We start from the raw sequence: 19,422 nt of genomic DNA, 5'->3' as shown, positions 1-19,422 counted from the left end.
CCTGCTTCCTTCTTCCATTGAAAGAAGGAGCAGGAGGATGTAGGATGCCTCTATGCATCTAGGCCAGTGATGGCGAACCTATGACATCTCTGACACGTGAACTCATTTTTTTGGTTGATTTTTATTTGTTAAATGGCATTTAAATATATAAAATAAATATCAAAAATATAAGTCTTTGTTTTACTATGGTTGCAAATATCAAAAAATTTCTATATGTGACACGGAACCAGAGTTAAGTTAGGGTTTTTCAAAATGCTGACATGCCGAGCTCAAAAGGTTCGCCATCACTGATCTAGACCAAGTTCAAAGACAGGGACACCATAGGATAAACTCCTATTTGTCAAGTTCTCTGCTGTTAGTATGCACTTGGTAAACACTCGGCACTCAATAAATGCTAGCAGACAGACAGAAGCACCGACGCCAACCAGCTCGCCTGAAAGTACCAACAGTCCAGCCCGCAGAGCGCTGGCTGCTGGCGGGGAGAGGTTCTCCCAGCTTCTACGTCTGGGTGGGTGGCAGAGCCCTGGCTGAGCCTCACACCCCAAACTTAGCACCTGTCAATCTCCTGTCCTCTATGAAAGAGCTTGTTTTTCTCCCTGCTGGGCCCCCCACTTCTCTGGGATTTCCTCAGGGCTGTCTGTCCAAGTCTTTCTGCTGCCGGGGGTGTTGCTGAGGTTCAGAAGCACTGGGAATGGAAAATCTAGGAGCTCCACGCCTGGCTACAAACACCACTTTCTCAACAGCCTCGGGGGTTTCTTCTTACCAGGACAACAGGGAGTTTCATTCTCGGACTCTGTGAAGTCTGGCCAAGCAAGACCCCTGTTCTCCTACTGGCCCAGGCCAGCCCTGATGATGTCCCCACCCAAGGGGCAGACACCCATGAGGTTTCAAGGGACCTGAGGCCTGGGAAGGAAGAGGGTGTGAGCCTTTTCTGGAGAGGATCCAAGTCTCTCTTCTCTGGCTGCAGGCCCATGCACCCACTTGTGCCCAGCCTGAGCCAGGCACTGAGCCCACCCTGCCCCGGCTGCTTGTGCGTTAGTTCATGGCAGCTGCGGTCACAAATAGGATCAAATCTGCACTTTTAATTCTGTGTGATGCGGCCATGAAAATGGCCTAACTGCTTTTCAGTATGGTCATTACGACTCTCTTCACTTCCTTCCCCATGAAGCCTGCATGAGTCATGGCTACAGAATCTCACCCCACCCCACTGCCCCCAGAGCAGGAAGGCTGCTTCCTGGGGTTTCTCTTCCTGGCAGTAAACCCAGTGGTCCCTGCAGGACTGTTATGACTGATCCAAGGGTAGGACATCAGGGAGCCCATAACCTGGCAGGGGTGGACGTTCTCCTCATCCGCTCGCTCCCCAGGAGGAAAGACAGGTGTCTGCTGCAGATTTCCCATTTGGGGGGCTGGGGGATGGAGGGGAACTATGAGGCCTGCAGGGCACAAGGGGCTGCCCCTGTGAAGTCCCCTGGCCCAGCCAGGATCCTCCCCAAACTCAAGTCTGTTTGCTCCCAGGGTCAGTTGGGCTCTTTAACTGTAGAGGACAAACACTCGCCCAGGCCTCGGCATTAGTTTACTAGAGCTGCCGTAATGAAGCTACCGGAGTGGGGGCACAACAGAAACGGACGGTCTCAGTTTTGGAGTCTGGAAGTCCGAAACCACGGTCTCGGCAGGTTTGCTTCCTCCTGAGGGCTGTGAGGGGAGGCTCTGTTCTGGCCGCTCTCCTTGGCTTGTAGATGTTCGTCTGCTCCCTCCGTCTTCCCATCATCTATGCATGCCCCCGGCCCGCATCGCCCCCCAGCCAGACTGGACTGGGCCCCACCCTAATGACCTCATTTTTAGTGAGTTATCCCTTAAAGATCCTAACTCCAAGTACAGTGGCTGAGGTATTCTGAGGTCCTGGGGGTTAGGACTTCAACGTACAAAAGTGTTAAGGGGCACAATTCAGCCTGTAATGGCCTCTCAGAGCAGGTTTATTCCCAGGGTGCTCATGGCCTGGAGCTGCGCTGGGTGGTATGGATGGCAGCTCTGGGGAGTTTTCCTTCTCAGCCTCTGTCGTGGCTTTTCCATTTCCTTGCTCTGAGGTCGGTCTTCCTGCCATGTAGGATTTGTCCTCCATGCAGAGTTTATCAGCACTGGGATGACATCATGTGTTGTAAAGATATCTCGTCTCCAGCCACCTCCCTGCTAGCTGTGGAGCACCAGGACAGCAGGGCAAATCAGTGCTCTGTTCTTTGCTGCATCCCCTGGACGTGGCCCAGGCTTGGCACATAGAGGCACTTGATTCGTGGCTGCTGAGTTGAAGGTCTCTCACTGTTGGTGACTCTGCCCCTTCTCCCCTCTCTCCTGACTGGACCATTCCTCAGGAGCCTCTCATCGAATTCGACCACGTTTCAGAGTCACATGCTGCTTACCATATTTCACTGTGCACCACTTGTACCACTTCCTGTAGGGGCCACACCACTTCCTGTAGGGGCGGCACCAGAACTTCCCTAATGTTCTCCTTTAAAATAATTCATGTTTTTACACACACAATTTATTTTAAGAAGAAACACTGTGTGGGTTGATCGTCTACTTACCATGTTTAAGTCTATTGATGTTAAAGCCAACATTAGCTGTTAAATGCTTGTGTAACAGCTAAATCCATCTGCGCTCCTGGTGGGCGACCTGTCCTGGAGGAGTAGACCCGGCTTAGCCGACCCCTCTCAGATGATAACAGAGAGCGTGCTCGCAGCTCCAAGGAGCAGAAACTCCCCTGGAGCTGACTCAATAATAAGGACAGTCATCATTACCTCACACCCTGGGATATTAGAATGGCGAGATATGAAGACTGGTTGTGTTAGGGGCTCATCAAAGGTTGAATCCTTTCCACCCCCATGTCCCAGTGGCCTCAGTGGTAATGCTGCTGATGGCAAGATGGCAGCAGTGGTCTTAGCATCCCACTGACACAGCGTCCAGAGAAATAGGAGAGATGGCTTCGTCTATTCTCCTAAAAGTCCCTCAACAGACTTCTTTATCGATGTCATTGGCGAGAATTGAGTGCCACGCTCCTTTTATGGAAAGGGAAATGAACGGACCAGGAAGGTCCTCTCGGGTGGAAAGGGTGTCAAGGTGAGAACCACAATGGCCATCACGTGTCCATGACTAGTCTATGGACAGGTTGTCATCGAAGCAGGTGCCCCCTGCTGGTCCATTCAGGGGCTACCCCTGCCCACAAACCCACCTAGGTCAAGGGCAGACAGTTTCAATCACAGGGGGGCCTGGGGCAAGACAAGTACCACAACTGGTCCATCAGTGGCCTCCCTGCAGGAGACAATTTCTACGCCCTTAAGCTCTGTCAGACCTCAGGCTGAGCCACCACTTCCATAAATACGATGCTGCCTCCTCCTGACTCCCCGTACTCTGGCTCACAGCAGACCTGAGCAAACAGAGCCAGCCCCCACCCCACTTCGGCCCCACTCTGGGAAGAGACTCTGCCATGAGTCTGCTTTTGATGGGGCTGGGCCAGACCCGCAGGGCTCATTTTCTCTGTCTCCTGCTAAATTCCCTGGCTGCTCCTTAGCTGTCAGGTTGCCAAGCCCTGAGCGTCTCCTGGCTCCATCTGCAGCAGGAAATGGGCCTGACAATTGTTCTTCCAGAGCCGGTGATTTTGCAGGATGCATTTGGACGATCCCACCCACGCTCCATCTCTCAAACCCCAGCTCGTGGTCAACACTGATTTACTAAGCACGTACTACAAGCCCAGCTCTGTATTCAGGGCTAGCATGGAGGTGGGGCCAGGGATGGGGGAGGGGGCAGGACAGGAGGAAGGTGGGGAGTAGGGAGGGCACAGAGGACGCATCTGACACGCTCTCTGCTGTTGGTAAGCCATAATGACAGCCATACACTTGGAAAGTGAGGTCACCAGCCAGGGGGCTCTGTTTGGCTCCCGGTCACATAAGGAGTTAGATAATACAGTGTGGGCTCAGAGGAGGGCATAACAGACAGGGCAGCACGTGCGCCAATGAACTGCTTGCCTGCTCTGCAGCCCCTGAGCCCCCCTCTTTCCTGCTAGGTGCCCTGGGACCGCTTTAGACCACATCCACTGGTCCCTGCCCCCAGCTCCAGTTGGGCTTGCCAATGGAGCCACCAGCAGGAGATGGGAGGGCAGGAGCAGAGTGAGGCCGCCTGCATTCCCTCACTGCTTCCTCCTTGTCTTGTTGCGATTCTGGTTTGGCTGGATCCTCAGGGCTCCTGTAGAGCCGCAGGGTGGTGTGGCTTCCTGCTGTGGCTGGTCCCCGCTGCCAGCCACAGCAGGCATAGTGTGCCAGTCGCTCGCTGGTAAACCAGCTTGGAAAATACCCTCTGAAGGGGGGAGCGAGCCTGGAGCTGGGCTTCTGAGGGGGTGTTGAAGTTGGGTAAACAGAGAAGAGACAAAAGGGCTTCCCGGAGGAGTCCAGCCTAGCAGAGGTGCCAGAGAGACCGAGTGCAGGTTAGGAGGCTTTGCCTAGACGGGAGGGAAAGCTGGAAAACAAGAGGAAGACTCAGCATGGCCATTCTGACGGCCTGGCCCTAGAACCTCCTCTTCGTCTCCTGGGCTACATGGAGCTATGGACAGAGTTTGAACTAATGAGGCAAATGTTTTGACTTTATTATCAGTGGCTTTGTTTTGTCTTGTGTTTCTACTTTTTCCTTTTTATTGATCTTACTGCCATCGTTAATAATGTCATTGATAATATTTATGGAACAGTATGGGTTGGATTGCATCCACCCCAAAATTCACATGATGAAGTCCTAACCCCAGTATCTCAGGGTGTGGCCTTATGTGGAGACAGGGTCTTTATCAAAGTAACCAAGCTACAATGAAATCTTTTGGGTAGGCCCTCATCTAGTATACCTGGTGTCCTTATAAGGAGAAAATTGGACACCGAGACACATATAGAGGGAAGACAGTATGCACAGACACAGGGAGAAGATGGCCATCTACAAGCCAAGGAGAGAGGCCTGGAAAAATTTTCCCTCAGAGCCTTAGAAGGAAGCAACCCTGCCGACACCCTGACCTTGGACCTCTAGCCTCCCAGTCTGTAGTACTTCGCCACTGTAGTTCTAGCTCTCACCACGTAAGGGCCATGTGCTAGTCCAGTGATGGCGAACCTTTTGAGCTTGGCGTGTCAGCATTTTGAAAAACCCTAACTTAACTCTGGTGCCGTGTCACATATAGAAATTTTTTGATATTTGCAACCATAGTAAAACAAAGACTTATATTTTTGATATTTATTTTATATATTTAAATGCCATTTAACAAAGAAAAATCAACCAAAAAAATGAGTTCGCGTGTCACCTCTGACACGCGTGTCATAGGTTCGCCATCACTGTCTAGTCAGTCATGAACTCTGAGCAGTGAGTGATCAGACTCATTCTCACGGCAGCTGCGCTTTGCCAGTGATGCCCCTGGACCCTCTTTAGCTTGGCACACCGTCATGCTTGCCATCACACTTGCGACTCTGACGCTTTTCCATGGTTAGTAACATATTCATTTGTTGAGCACCTATTATGTGCCAAGTACTCCTCGGGAGTCCGGGGAGACAAAATGGAAAAAATTCCTCCCTGCCGTGGAGCTGCCATTTGAGGTTTCTGGGTTTGTTTTGCATCTGTCTCCCCAGAGAAAAGCACCTCCAGGAGAGCAGGATGGTGTGTGTTCACGACACACGTTTGCCCAATGAATGAGAACGAAACACTGAAGTCCCCTACCTAAGGTCAGTGAGTGACCGGGACAGGACCCCGGTGCTGCAAATTAAACAAGCTAGGCCATTGGATTGCTGAAGGGACAAGGGACTTGCACCACAAGAAAAGGAGCAAGCAGTTTCCAAGTTATTACGCATGCCGACAGCTCCCAGTTTTTTATTTGGTATACATACGCCATGACTTGTGCTCAGAGGACTGGAGGGGCTTTTAAAAGAGAGGGACGCATATTTAGACTTTCTGTGGAATGTCCACTGTGGTTTCAATCACATCTAAATGCCCAATTAGCTCGAAAGAACTCTGGGCCTGCCCGTAGGCCCACAGCAGCCTTCGACGGGTGCGGGCAGCTGCCTCCCAAGAGATCGTTCGTCCGAGAACCTCTGGCTCCGGTGTGAGAAACGGCTCCGTGGTGTGTGGCGTGGCTGCTGCTCGTTTGAGTCACTGCCCTGAAACACACGCTTCTGGCTGCTTTCTCTGTTAGAGGCACACAGGACGGAAAGAAGGTACCAGCTGGCTGGAGGCCAAGACGTAGAACAAAGACAGCAGATTCTAGAAGCTGAGAGAGCCCTTCTACCCAGTTCCTGGGAATGCTGCTCACTGGGTCATTTCCCCACATTTTCCTCTCTGGTTCCTCTCAAAGTCCGAAGGCCCCCATCGCCAGCCCGCCTTCCTCGGCCTCATCTATCTTCTCAAATGGCCCAGGGCCCGGGTCTCATGCCTTTTGGGGGGCCATGGCTCATAGCTTGATCATCTTGACCATGTAATTATATTTTAATTACCCTAACCCCTGCCAGACACGGACATTCTCAGTCTACCACAGCGGGGGTGCAGACAGCTAACGTGCTCCTGTAGGGGCGGCACCAGCCCTGGGCTACTGCTTCGGAGAGGATGGGGGTCACGGCCTGGAACGATGGCCAGTCCCCCACACCAGACCCTGAAACGGGGGCAGCCAGGCCTGCTGCCCAGGGGCCAGACACAAACCCTCAGGAGGCTCGCTGCCGCTCAGCTCTCCCCTTCATCACGGTCCCAATGACACTGCCTGTGACAGCCATCATCTGCCCCTTCCAGTAAAGTGTCAGAGTGTGCGAATGGCTTGTTCACCAATTAAAAACAAACAAACAAACAAAAAAAAACCAGAGTAGCTTCTAGATTAGCCCATAAGGAAGCCACCACACTCACTTTTATCGCGATTTGCTTCCCCAGGTGGGCGAAGAAGGGCGGAGGATAGCTCGTATGCTGGGAATTGGGCATAAGTGTGGGCTGGTCCCTGGGGTGTGTTGCCCATATAAATGTCATCATCTTGTATGTTGTGGCAGAAAAACGTCGGGAACCAAACCTCTTTCAGGTTGTTAAGCGATGGGCTTTCTGGAAGACCCATTAAGAGGATGCTTTGGAAACCAGCTTGGAAAACCTGACACGTCGTCACTTTCATCTGCTGAGCAGCTCACAAACATCCTCCCGTCCCTTCCAGGGGCTCCCCCGGCCTTTTTGCTTCAGCCGGACCCTGAATTTTTCAAGTGAGATCACAGGCCCAGCGGGGGAGGATGTCTGGGAGGTGTGAGGTTTTGTGATGGGGGCCATCAGTCTCTGGAGAGTCCCCCATTTCATGCTATTTTTTGTGATATCAGAACCCATCGCAAGGCCACTGAGCCCTGAGTTCCTCAGAGCTCCAACCTCATCCGTGGGAGCCATCCCAGGACCTCACGCACACACCACGCCCACCGACAGGCCGCCTGGCTCCCCCCGCTGGTAGGGTGGCCACCTTCCCTGGGCTGCTCCTGGGGCCTTAGGAATGGAGATGAGCTCAGGCCACTTGCAAGATCAGGGACCAGGGACCCGAGGGCTTCTACGACATTGAAGAATGTGCACCGTGACAGGCCAAGCCCAACCTTGTCCGATTTTTCTAGGAACGCTCAGCCTTTCCCCCTGAGGCTCCTCTCCTTTGACATCTGTTGCAAAGGCCCAGAGGGGAGTCCCAGGGGTGCCCACCTCCCGCCCAGAAGCGGGGACTCTGCCAGGCTCCGGGATGGAGAGGCAGGGGCAGCTTTTTCCTCTGTGTCTCTGTGGCGCCCTGCCCTGCGGGAGGCCAGATGGATGCACTGAGCGCCCCGGGGAGCGAGGATGCGTGGAGGTGGGAAGGAAAAGCAGGCTGGTAAATAAACAAGAGCAGAGTGAGACCCAGGGCCTCGCTCCTGCCCCGGCTTTCCGGGCTTCTGACAAGGGCAGCTCCTGAGGCTCCCCCCGGAGCGGCCGGGGAGCCCGTTATTGTTTTTGGATTTCACCGAGATGAACTCCAGATGATTTTCCAAGGGCTGATTTCACAGCACATTTGCTCCATCTGAGTAATCACTCTCTGCAGCAGTTGGATTTCCACTCAGCGTTCACCTCGTGTGCCCGGAATCGGACTGTCCGCCTCCTTGGGGTTGAATCATTTTATTTTCTTTGGGATTTGGCCAAACCCTTTCGCTCCATCTAGGCCCTTGCAGTTGCCTGCGGGCAGGTCTAGACCAAGTTCACAGAGGTTTTCCGAGCACAAGGACGATGCCCACTCATAGGAGAATGTAAAAAGTGGGGAGAGCACCCACCAAATCATTGAATTTCAGAGAGAGAGATTTAGCTACAAGGGAAGACACCCAAAGCCAGAATGATACCCAACTTAGGCAACACCAGGGCACTGCCCGAGGAGCCAGACTGGGCATCAGGAGGGTATGTGACAGGGCCATGGAGTGTGCAGCAGGAGGACCCCAGAGATGTGCAATGGGTGGGGCCCACGCATAGCCTGGCAGAGCTGTTCTGGGGACGAATGCCTGGGACGCAGCAGACCCGGCATTAGAAGCTTCACGACCTTGTGTGCTGAGTTGCATCAGAGGCTCACTGTGTTTATCGTAATTTGCTGTCTGAGAAATGTTCTGATATTTATACTTTTGTAGAACAAATAAAACCAGCCCAGGAAGTCTGTCGACTGGCCATATTTTTCACTCAAGAGAAGAAGTCTGTGGCCCAGCCTGGGCACAAGGGCCCCTCACTGCCCACACTGTTTGTAAGGGGAACAGCAGCATGTTTTCTGTGATGTGTACTGACCACAGCGTGCCCAGAGTTAACCCCGACCAGGCCCTTCCTCACCAGGCTGCACCCCCACAAAGCCGAGTCCTAAGATTCCCCTTCTCAACCCCACAGTGACCGCCCCGTTATCTGCCTTCTGACCTCACCTGCCCTCTCTGAAGTGGCTAAGGGTCCGCCTCCTCTGGTTCCTTAACGCCCTCCCCAGCATTTGGCCTGGGGACAGGACCACAGAGGGCGCCTGCCATTGGCTCGCTGGTTGAACACACTCCTTTGTGTGTGTGGGGCGGGGGGGAGGGGGGAGCCTCATGACCTTCCCAACCCCATGGCTTCCTCCAGCCCCTCTGCGTCTGTCTGCTGTCCTCCCTTTCACACCCCCAAGGATATCCAAGGAGGGTGCTTGAGGCACCTTCATAAGAATGAGTCTGGCCTCTGGAATCGGAGCTGAATGCCAGGCCTGCCTCTGCCACTTATTACCTGAGTTTTGTCTTGTTTTTGTCCTGGAAGAGGGAACAGGCTGAGGGACATGAGCTGTGGGGACTCCCGCCAGGCCTAAACTGGCCACAGTCAAAAAACTTGAAGGCACCATCCAGAGAAAGAACGCCACAAATAATTTTTCCCAGCTTCCTCTCTCTTTCGTCAAAATGGTTTGAGAATTCATGGCAGGGCAGTAAAGCATTTTCAGGGCCCTCCATAGGCGATGGTAGAAAACTCTAAATATGAATTTTTATTTAGGGGCAATGGGTATATGGTCTCTCTGTCTCTTTTTACTACTAGTATGTGCAGAACTTCCCTTCAATAAAAGAAAAGAAAAAGAGAAGTAGTTCAGCAGTGTAGGCTTCTGCTCTATTATAAGAAGGGGAAAGATACTCAAAGACAAAACTCAGCATGGGATAATGTTTTACTTACAGCTTTTAGGACATACATATAACCAGAAATCAAAGGAAGGCAAAGAAATCAGGAGACAGTGGTCGAGTATATCCTCCGATACATGAGCTGCACACGAGAACGGAACATGTCCGGCAAGTCCCAGAGCACCAGCTTGGGGGTTCCCTGTGGTCACTGGTGTGTTAGTGGGCAGGGCCCGGCCCCCAGGGCTGCCCGGGTTACACACAGAATCAGTGTCCATGGTGGGATCTGGACCCACCAGACCTCATTAGCCCTGAGGCAGAGTACCTGCAGACACTCAAGTGTTCCACAAGCCACAAGGAATGGCAGTGATTAATACTTATATTTAAAGTTTAAAAAAAATTTAATGTATTATTATAAAAGAGTTGGAACACTCTGAACCATATAAAAAGAAAAACATCATAATCCCACGACCCACGTGTAACACCACTGTTGAACTCCTGGCAGTGCTCCTTCAGTCCTATGTGCACATGTATGTACAGATATTTACATGCAAGTCGGATATCAGCCAGGACGTCCCAGCCCCTGACACGCCTGGAGAGGCTCGGCCGCATTGCCTACTCTCCAGAAATCCAAAGTCCTCCCCAGTGTTGCTGGAAACTCCGGGCCTCTTATGTCCTCAGGATCACCTCTGCCTCCGGGCATCTGGGTCTACAGCCACTTTAGTTGTGCTGTTCTGCATTTCATGAACGTAGGTGGGTAAGTCTTCCTCTGGGTTCCCACCCCAAATGTCCACTCACCCGGCACACGTATCGATGAAGTGGGCTTTGCTGAGAATTCCAGGTGGGGACCGAGTGGGCTTTAGCTTGTGGCCACAGTAGCATCTTCAAATGGAACCCTAGGCACCTCAATGACTGTACCCCCCCGCCCCCCCATGTAGAATTTCTCTGACTGCCTCGCTCTGGCCGGTCCCAGACTCACCACCCCTGGCTCTTTGGCCCTCTTGTGGTTCTGTACCCCGTCCTCCGCACCCTCACCACTGTAGCTCCAAAGCTTCTCCTGTTGCTTTGCACCTGTCAACCCCTGACCTTCAAGGTCTTCCTTCTAAGACAGCGGTTCTCAACCTGTGGGTCGCGACCCCTTTGGCGGTCGAACGACCCTTTCACAGGGGTTGCCTAAGACTATCCTGCATATCAGATATTTACATGACGATTCATCACAGTAGCAACATTACAGTTATGAAGTAGCAACAAAAATAATTTTATGGCTGGGGCACAACATGAGGAACTGTATTTAAAGGGCCAGAAGGTTGAGAACCACTGTTCTAAGACAAGTGGCTGATGAAGGGCTTTTATTTTGAAGGACTTTTCTTAAACAGGGGCTTTTCTTCTGTCACAATAATAAAAATCTCGGGATTATACTCTATAAACAGTCTTTATTATATTCTGACCTTCTTAATTGAACATTACTTTTAGCACTTTCCCATATCATTAAATATGTAACGCCGCAGTGTTTCATTAAGTAGACACACTGTTATTCATTTCACTATTCCGCTATTGTTGGGCATTCTTTGCTTTGGGGAAATATATAAAGCAGAAATGATTAGTTCAAGGGGTGTGAATATTTTTAAGGACCAATACTAATTGCCAAAATGTCCTTCAGAGAAGTTATGTCTATTTACACACTCCAAGCTGTGAGAGTGTCAAGTGACTTTATTCTTTAAACGATTTGCTAATGTGGTGGTGGCTGTGGGAGAGACTCCTCCAGGGCAGTGGAGTGTCTGGTCAGTTACAGCCACGGAGAGCCCGAGAGCCCGGGGCACTGAGTGAGTTCTTGGCCTGGCTGGATGCCAGGGCCTTGGGGTCACTCAGTCCACAAACCTCTCAGGACCTCTGTCCCTGCTGCCCTCCCAGGCAAGGATGCCCACTGACCCCTGGAATCCAAGTGGGTCCTTGCTCCCGCCTCCTGCTCTGGAGATGCAGGATTCCCTGGGGTAGCTCTCACTCCACCTTGGATACGCCTCCCTCGGCCACTCCTCCCAGCCATTTCGCAACAGACCCGGTGACCCTGGGCACACCAGCCTCTTCTCCAGCTCAAAAGGGAACTCATTGCTTTCTCCCTCATTGGAGCTTGGATGGGATCACGGGCCTCAGCTACCACACCCTCTCCTCCCTCCAGTAGACAATTTCAAGGGTCTGCTCTCCCTCTCCCTAAAACCACAAGAGGACATGCACGCAATCTTAGAGCGCCTCATTCCTCTCCAGACCCCCTTCTCTCCTTCCCAGAGGTGAGAGAGAGTGGAACCCCAGACTCCCCACCCTGCGCTCTGTGAGCAAAGCACGCATCTGCACATGCCGCCGAGATGGGCCATCCAGACTATTTTTAAACAGACTAAAAATACTGACTTACCTCAGGGGACTGTGCCGGAGGAACTTGTGTGGGGTATCGGATGGACCTTTATAAATATAAACGCTTTGCGTCACCTGCTCTTACACCACACAGGTTGCTCCCCTGGGAACCAAACAGGAAGATGGTTGTAAACGCAGGCCAGGCGAAGGACCTGGTGGGGACAGGCAGGCTGGGAAGCAAGGGAGCCCTCATGGGTTTTTTCGATGGTCGGTTTCCTTTGGCCTCTCTAGACTCCAGACAAACCCAGGGCAGACCCCGGGACCCGCAGGCCCAGTCCAGGGCCTGGCACATACAAGGTGCCCACAAATGTTGGTTGTTGATGGGCACGCAGTGAGCTGGGCGTTCCTTGGCTGGATGTGCAGGAGATGGAGGCCAGCTGCTCGGGGTGTTTCAGTTTCTGATTTCCCCCGTGTGCATAGGAGGAGCCCAGGCACATGCCCACTCCTGTGCACCCGACTGTTCGCTCCCTCCCACCCCAAGCCCTTCCGCAGCGTCCCTGGCCCCTGCCCCTGCTTGGGACATCTGGGGGCTTTCGCTGCTGCAGAGCAGAGGAAGGTCACGTGCTCCTGTTCCAGGCCAGGCACTCCGGCTTTAACCTTGAGGCAGAGGCTCAGCTGCCCTGACAACCCACAGCTCATTTCTACAGCAACACCTCCCGCGAAGGTAGCCCAGCACGTCCTTGGCCACCGGCTTCCTGGGGTGATAAAAATAACTGAGTCCCCGCAGCTGCTGAAGGATGAGTTCTGGACAGAGATGATTGATTCTCACAGCTGAGCCTCAGGGTCAGTGAGCGCCCTGCAGGCGCAGAGGCCGGGTGCAGGCTGGGTCCTCCGGGCTCCGCTATAGATAGAGCTGTTGACAGAGGGATCCTGGGCTCGCCCACCTGAGAGGAGCACAAAACAAGCCAATTCTGGGGAACTGCAAGGGGCTCCTGGGAACGCAGTCTGAGCACCCTTTTCTTTCAGGCCATGCTTGACCTTCTTTGATACGCACAGTCATTTCCTCTCCTTCCTCTGGGACGCTATTCGAAATGGGGGGAGAGTGTTCAATTCTAGGGAAGTAATGGGGTGGGGAAGCGAGGGGAACCCCCCCTCTCGCTTCCCCTGAAACAATGGTGAGGAGCTGTCGAGGCTAATGAAACACCATGGGGACACCGATGTCAGGCAGCTCCTGATGGCCTGGAATTAATATCTACTCCCGCCGTGGCTGGTGCGGCGCTCCTGCTTGGCTCGCCAGGGGCCTGGGTTGGGGTGATCTACCAGGGCTGCGCTCGATTCATCGCGGTGATCTAAGGTTAACCATGCTCGGGAAGCTCCTGAGCAGCGCCGGGGTAGCTTCTAAGCCTGTCCCCACATCACGAAGCTGTTGGGCTGTGCACAAGTAAACAGCTGGGCTTGTGCGGTTGCACAGCTGGACTAGATCTGAATAATGCAGGCACACCATATGCGTTTACTTTACAGTGCATGTTTCTTAGGCTATCTATCCCCCAGTGTTCTATAAGGTGATAATAATAATAAGGTTTCGAGAGAGAAAGTGAGAGAGAGAAGAACATGCTGGAGGAGGGAGAAATTAGGAGGCATATGTTTTCAGATGAGATTATTAAAAAGATGATGAGATGATGAGCGGGCCAGACACAGAGAAGATAATCCAGATGGCTGTTGCTCCCTGGGAGACGCTGCAGTGTAATTGGAGCAGAGGGGAGGAGGGAGCGGGGAGACCTACGGGTTTGCATGAAGGGGACAAAAGGAAGACTTTGAGGAGCCTGGATGAGGAGTACAGGCTTGAAAGAGATGTGGACCCTGCCCTTGTCTTCGATGGCACTGGCAGGACATTTAGGCGTGTCTTTGTCGTTTCTGGAGTCACATGAGATGCTTGCACTCAGCTTCCCTTCCTCTCTGTTCTTGGCTCATCATCTGCTCCTCTGAGTTATAGGTTGGCAGCTCCAAACCCGCCCCAGGTAGCACCCCCTTCCCACCCACTGACATAATCCCTGAGCCACCTCTATCTACATCCATCAATGTTTGGGGGGGGGGGTTAGGATAGGTAACTGAATCCATATTCCCCAGTTGTCCCCAATTATGGAGCTTATTTATGTAACAGTTATCTGAATTCCTAGTTATGTAAAATGCAGAGTCAATTCAAAAAAGGGTAACCAAGGTGATGGGGGGGGGGGCTCTGGTAACTGAGTCATAGCAACTTGGGTGGGGAGGTATTACAGATATTGGAACTAGTCTAGAACAGATGCTGTAACTAGTCTAGAAAAGAGAAGACTCCAGAACACTAAAAAATAGCCTGTAGGTTACCTGTATGCCTGTCTTTAATATTGGTGAGAGATAAAAGGAGACTGTTTCTCTTCCAAACCACTCCCTTGTCCCACACACATGTGCTTACACACATGTATGTCAATGGCCAGCCCATATCCGAGCTACATCTCTCTACCCCACCAAAGGAGCAGCAGTGTGCACACTGGCTACCCTTGGGAGGACGGATCTGGGCAGAGGTCCCAGGCTGGGACTATTTGGGTAGGGAATTCCAGGTTCTAGTTATGCGGAGAAAGGTCTAGAAGGAGCCCTCACTGGGTCTAAGTGGACATATTCCCTTGGTCCTGCTGGCTTCTCATTGCCTTGTGGGAAGTGGTGTCCTTCAGGAAGGGCTAGGATGGGTTCCCAAAGTGTGGGGCCCAGGCCAGGAACCCAGGTACCCAAGTCTAAGCCTTGACTTGAGTATGTCAAACTCAGCCTGTTTAAAACAGGATGACTTTCCCACCAAATCTACTCCCCGCTCTTTATTCTGCCTCCAGGAAAGGTGCCATCATCCACCTCTGAGAGGGGAAGGCCTTCCTCATCACCAAAGCAGCATTCAGTTCTAGTGACCCAACTCCTTCTTACTTCCAGAATCTTCCTACATCATCACAATTAACGTATTTTCTAGCATTGAATACCACTGAATCGCTTACAGGTCTTTTTTTTCCCCCACCGGACTGCAAGCTCTCTGAAGGCAAGCATTATGTTGTTCTTAGCATGTCTGTACCTGACATGGAAACACATGTTGGATCGAAATAGGAAAGTGTACATATGTCATATATTCAGGGCTTGTTGCCACAGATTGGATCATGTATTGATGAGCATATATTACTTGATATGTTTTTATCAGGTGTTGTGTATAGTAACAGTTCCCAAACAATGGGTGTGTCTGTGTGTGTGTGTGTGTGTGTGTGTGGCGGGGAGACGGGGACAGACCATGAGTTTCAGGCATGCATTCAAGACATGGATGAGCCCATTAAAGGTGCTCAGTCTTACTGAGACCCCTGAAATCGCCCGCAGCTGGAAAAGCACCCAGAGCCTGCAGCAGTTCCAGGCCAGGGACTTTGTGTCTCAGGTGCCAGGGTCATCTCAGGACAAAGGTCAGGTCAGTTACTCCAGCCACTGGGCTCTGCATCCCCTTTCTCCAACAGGAGGATCCAACAAGGGCTTCTTTGTCAACTTTGAAAGGGGAGGAAAAGGGGAAGGGGCAGACAGGTATGACATCTCCCCGGGTGGTCATCCACAATGCACTAAATGGCGCCAAAGACAAAATCATGAACAAATGCAACCCTGCCCCGAAGCACTCATACTCCGCTTGGAAGTGGGGAAGCAACCCAATAGGACCAATGCAACAGAACACCTGCCAAATAGGGTGAGAGGCCAAAGGATCGAAGGACCCCAAGCATGGACCGCACCCGACTCCTTCCCGTGACCCCGGGCCCCTGGGATCTAAGCCTGCCTGCTCTCCCATTGCACGAGCCTCTGCCAGAGCGCTCTTCCTCTGGTTATGTACCGCCAGCTCCGTTTCACCGTCCAGCTCCCACTGAACATCGTGTCCTCAAAGAGGCCTTCCTCCATCGCCCCCTGTGTGGTATCCTCTCCACTTTAATCCTCATTATTTGCTCTCAGCTACTTGTTTATTTCTTTTAAAGCACCTGTCAAGTGTGAGCATCTTATTTATTTATATTTACTATCTCTCTAGTAACCTCCATGAAGGCAGATATTGCATCCGTAGTGCTTTCTCCTGTATTGACAACACCTAGCACATAGTAGGGACTTAATCACCATTTATTAAGCAAATAAGGGAAAGAAGGGCTCTTATTGGTTCTCCAGTATTTGGTGGTGTGAGGTTGGAGAGATGTCATGGAAGGCTTCCAGAAAAAAGGACAGTTGAGAAGAGCCTTGTAGTGTTAAGTGTTTGCCAAATGGAAGGGTCATTGCAGGTGTGTGAGCATGGATGTGATTCTGATAGTGGTGAGGGCTGGGGCAGGTAGCCCACTTGGAGTGGTAGGGAGGGGGCACAACCGCTATTGGTAATCTGCCCCTTTTTGTATAAGCCCCTCCTTGATGGATGGGACAAAAAGGTAAACTATTAAGTCTACTTTGACACATCTACCTCTTGGTCTAGCACATCCAAGCCAAACAAATTCAGTACAAGCTGAACAATTAAAACTCAGAGAGCTACCCGGGGGACCCAACAAGGACTGCAAGGACACTCAAGTGACCTCAGATGATTCTGAAACCTGGGGAAAATACTCCAGCAAGCCTAAGTCATCTGATCATGAGACTCATCTCCTGACCATCTCTGACTGCTCACAAAGAGCTAGCCAAGGACATTCCATCTCTGCCAGGCCCCCGGGCCAAGTTCCCAGGACAGCTACCCACTCTGCTCCCCTCCCCGTGCCACCCAAGGGAAACACAGAATAGGCTTGTGTCCATGGGCAGGCAGACACCTGCTCCAGTGCCAGCAAAACAACCACCACCTTTGCGCCAGGCCAGGGGGCGGGGCTGTTGTTGGCAGAGCTCTGGTGACTTATGATACCTGGGCTCACCATCAGGGTAGTGCCAGGTAGAATCTCCAACTTCACAGGGCAAGGTCTCTTCCTTCCAGTGATTTATGGATCCAAAGTGAGCAGTCATCTTTTTCCAGCTCCTCTTTCTCTTCCCTGCCACCAGGACAAATGGGGTTCACAGCACTGTGGGCTTGATGGGTGCGATGACAAAGACAAAGAGGCTCCATTTGCCCATCTCCCCTCTGCACCTGCTCTGGGGGAATGATGGCTGTTGGTCAGTGGCCACATCCATTTTGCTGGCATTCTTGGCTCTTGGTTTAGTGCTTGTACCAGCCATCACGCTCTTGCTATGGCTTGGTTGGTTGCCAGGATCTTCTGCCCAGCTATATATAGCAGGTCTGTTTCAAGACTATGAGATCAAGTTTTTCTCTGTCTTCACCTCCTTTCTTCCTTCCATAAGTCTCCATAAATCTCAGCTTGCTTTCTTGGCATGAAAACCGAGGGGTGGGGATTCTGTCCATAAGGTTGAGCAGCCACGAAAGCTGCCTCGCTGTGCTGCCACCAAGCAGCTGGTGCCCCGGACCTGCTATGTTTGTTCTAGGCCATGAACTGACCTTGAGCTTTCCTGCAAATCACCCCTTTGCTCCAGGAGGTCAAAGAGAGAACCAGAAATGGCATCCACCTCTCTCTCTTGTTCTCAGATGCCCAGGATTACTCTGTGGCCCATCAGGGCAGTGGCATCCTCTGGTTCTGGGAAATGACAGAGGCACAGTCAAGAGAGAGCAGGAGGGAGGTTGGGAAGTGCCCCCCAGCCTCACCAGCTTTGGAAGCCAAGTTCCTTGGCAAAGATCTTCACTCAAATCCACAGGGGGCGCTTGGGAATTTACCAGGTTGCTGGCATCTATGGAAAATCACAAGCAAATAGCCAAGAGCAACCACCCAATGGGGTCAGACTCCTTCCCCTCTGCTCTGCCCTGAGGGAGGTTTGGAGTCGGGAGGGGAGAAGGGTAGACAAGCCAGCATCAAGATCCCCCTTCTCACCCCATAGCAGCCCCTCTGCACTCTGCTCAGGAGAACTGACATAAACCAGGCTGATTGGGTTTCAGCTCCAAATGCGGCAGCCAGCAGCGGGACATGTCAGGGCTCAGGGAGGCCAGGGCTGGTTCTCTAACTTTGCCAGGCTGCTGCATGTGGCTGCCATCCCTCTCTCCCTGGCGGCTTCTGTGGCCTGCACCAGCCTGCCTGAGCCTCCTCCATCAGCAGAGCTAAGCACAAGGGGGCTGGAGACTCTGAGATGCTTTGCAGCCTTGTGGGGTGTGGGGAGTTCCAGGTGCCCTGCTCTCCGGTGGTGGCATTTTGTGGGTGATTAGTAACGTATGCTACCACTTTGGAGCACTTCCTCTGTCAGGCACAGTGCTAAGTCCTTGGCATCATCTCACTGAGTCCTCTCAACAACCTGTCAGGAATGCATTGTTTTCCAACTTTTGCAGATGAGGAAACTGAATTTCATGAGAAGCTTGATAATTATGGACAATCTCATGACCAGTAATTGGGAGAGCCACGACCCCAATGCTCATGTGCTTAATAAGTAAATTACACTGCCTTCTTCCATGAGGGTTCTTGGGAATTCAGATATTTAAAGAGCACTAGGTAAATGAGTCAAAATTACAAATAATAGTCAAATTGAGGCTGTTCAGATAAAGCAGTTTGCTCCCCAGAATTCCGGCTGGGACAAAGCAAATCCATGACCTACCCTCTGCCCCCCAGGGTGATTCTAAGGCAGCCAGCAGCTGTGATGGTTCCTCTGCTCCTGGGGGGGCTCAGAACACACCTCTCGGTCCCACCTGGACTTAATGTGGCTGGGATGAGGCCTTGACAGCAAGATCTCAAGGACATGGACATTTTGGGGGGCACTATTATTCTGCCCACCACACATGGATTTTCCCAGTTAGTCCTCATGGAGGCCATGCGAACTATGTATTCTATTATACCCATTTTGAAGATGGGAAAGTGAAGCTTTCAGAATTTGCATGACTTGCCCAAGGTCTTGTCTTAATCAGCTTGAGCTGCTATGACAAAATACCAGAGACCGGGGTGGCTTAAACAACAAACATTTATTTTTCACATTCTGGAGGCTGGGAGTCCAAGAGCAAGATGGTAGTAGATCTGTTGAGAACCACTTCTTAGTTTGCAGACAGCTGCCTTCTTACTATATCCTCACACAGGAGGGGGTAGAGGGGAGGGGAGAGATATCTCATATTTCTTTCTCTCTTTATAAGGACATTAACCTCATCATGAAGACCCCACCCTCATGACCTCATCTAATCCTAATTGCCTGCCCAAGACCCCACTTCCAAATATGTTGCATTGGGGATTATGGCTTCAATGTATGAATTCTGGTGGGGGCATGACTATTCAGTCACATGGCCAGTAAATGTCAGGGTTTGAACGCAGATGATCTGACTCTAGTGTATTCTACTACCTTGTGATATTTTCATACATGATATGTACTATATGACTGTCCTGGAGCCTCTTTTTTAAACTCCATAATATATTTCGACCATGTT

The 19,422-nt window shown here is 51.8% G+C and overlaps 1 long non-coding RNA gene across 1 annotated transcript; it reads right to left on the bottom strand.

Annotated features, from left to right (window-relative positions):
• Window positions 1–4,629: 4,629 nt before the first annotated feature.
• LOC107183736 lies at window positions 4,630–18,598 on the bottom strand. Its single transcript, XR_001514552.1, has 3 exons — window positions 18,589–18,598; window positions 14,774–14,778; window positions 4,630–4,661 (listed from the first exon to the last, which is right to left on the bottom strand). It is a non-coding gene; the product is annotated as an uncharacterized LOC107183736 (long non-coding RNA).
• Window positions 18,599–19,422: the final 824 nt, after the last annotated feature.

This window comes from Myotis davidii, unplaced genomic scaffold, assembly GCF_000327345.1.
Source record: "Myotis davidii unplaced genomic scaffold, ASM32734v1 scaffold281, whole genome shotgun sequence".
Classification (NCBI taxonomy): domain Eukaryota; kingdom Metazoa; phylum Chordata; class Mammalia; order Chiroptera; family Vespertilionidae; genus Myotis; species Myotis davidii.
Note: the sequence above shows the minus strand (reverse complement) of the source record. Positions and strands in the feature narration are given on the sequence as shown.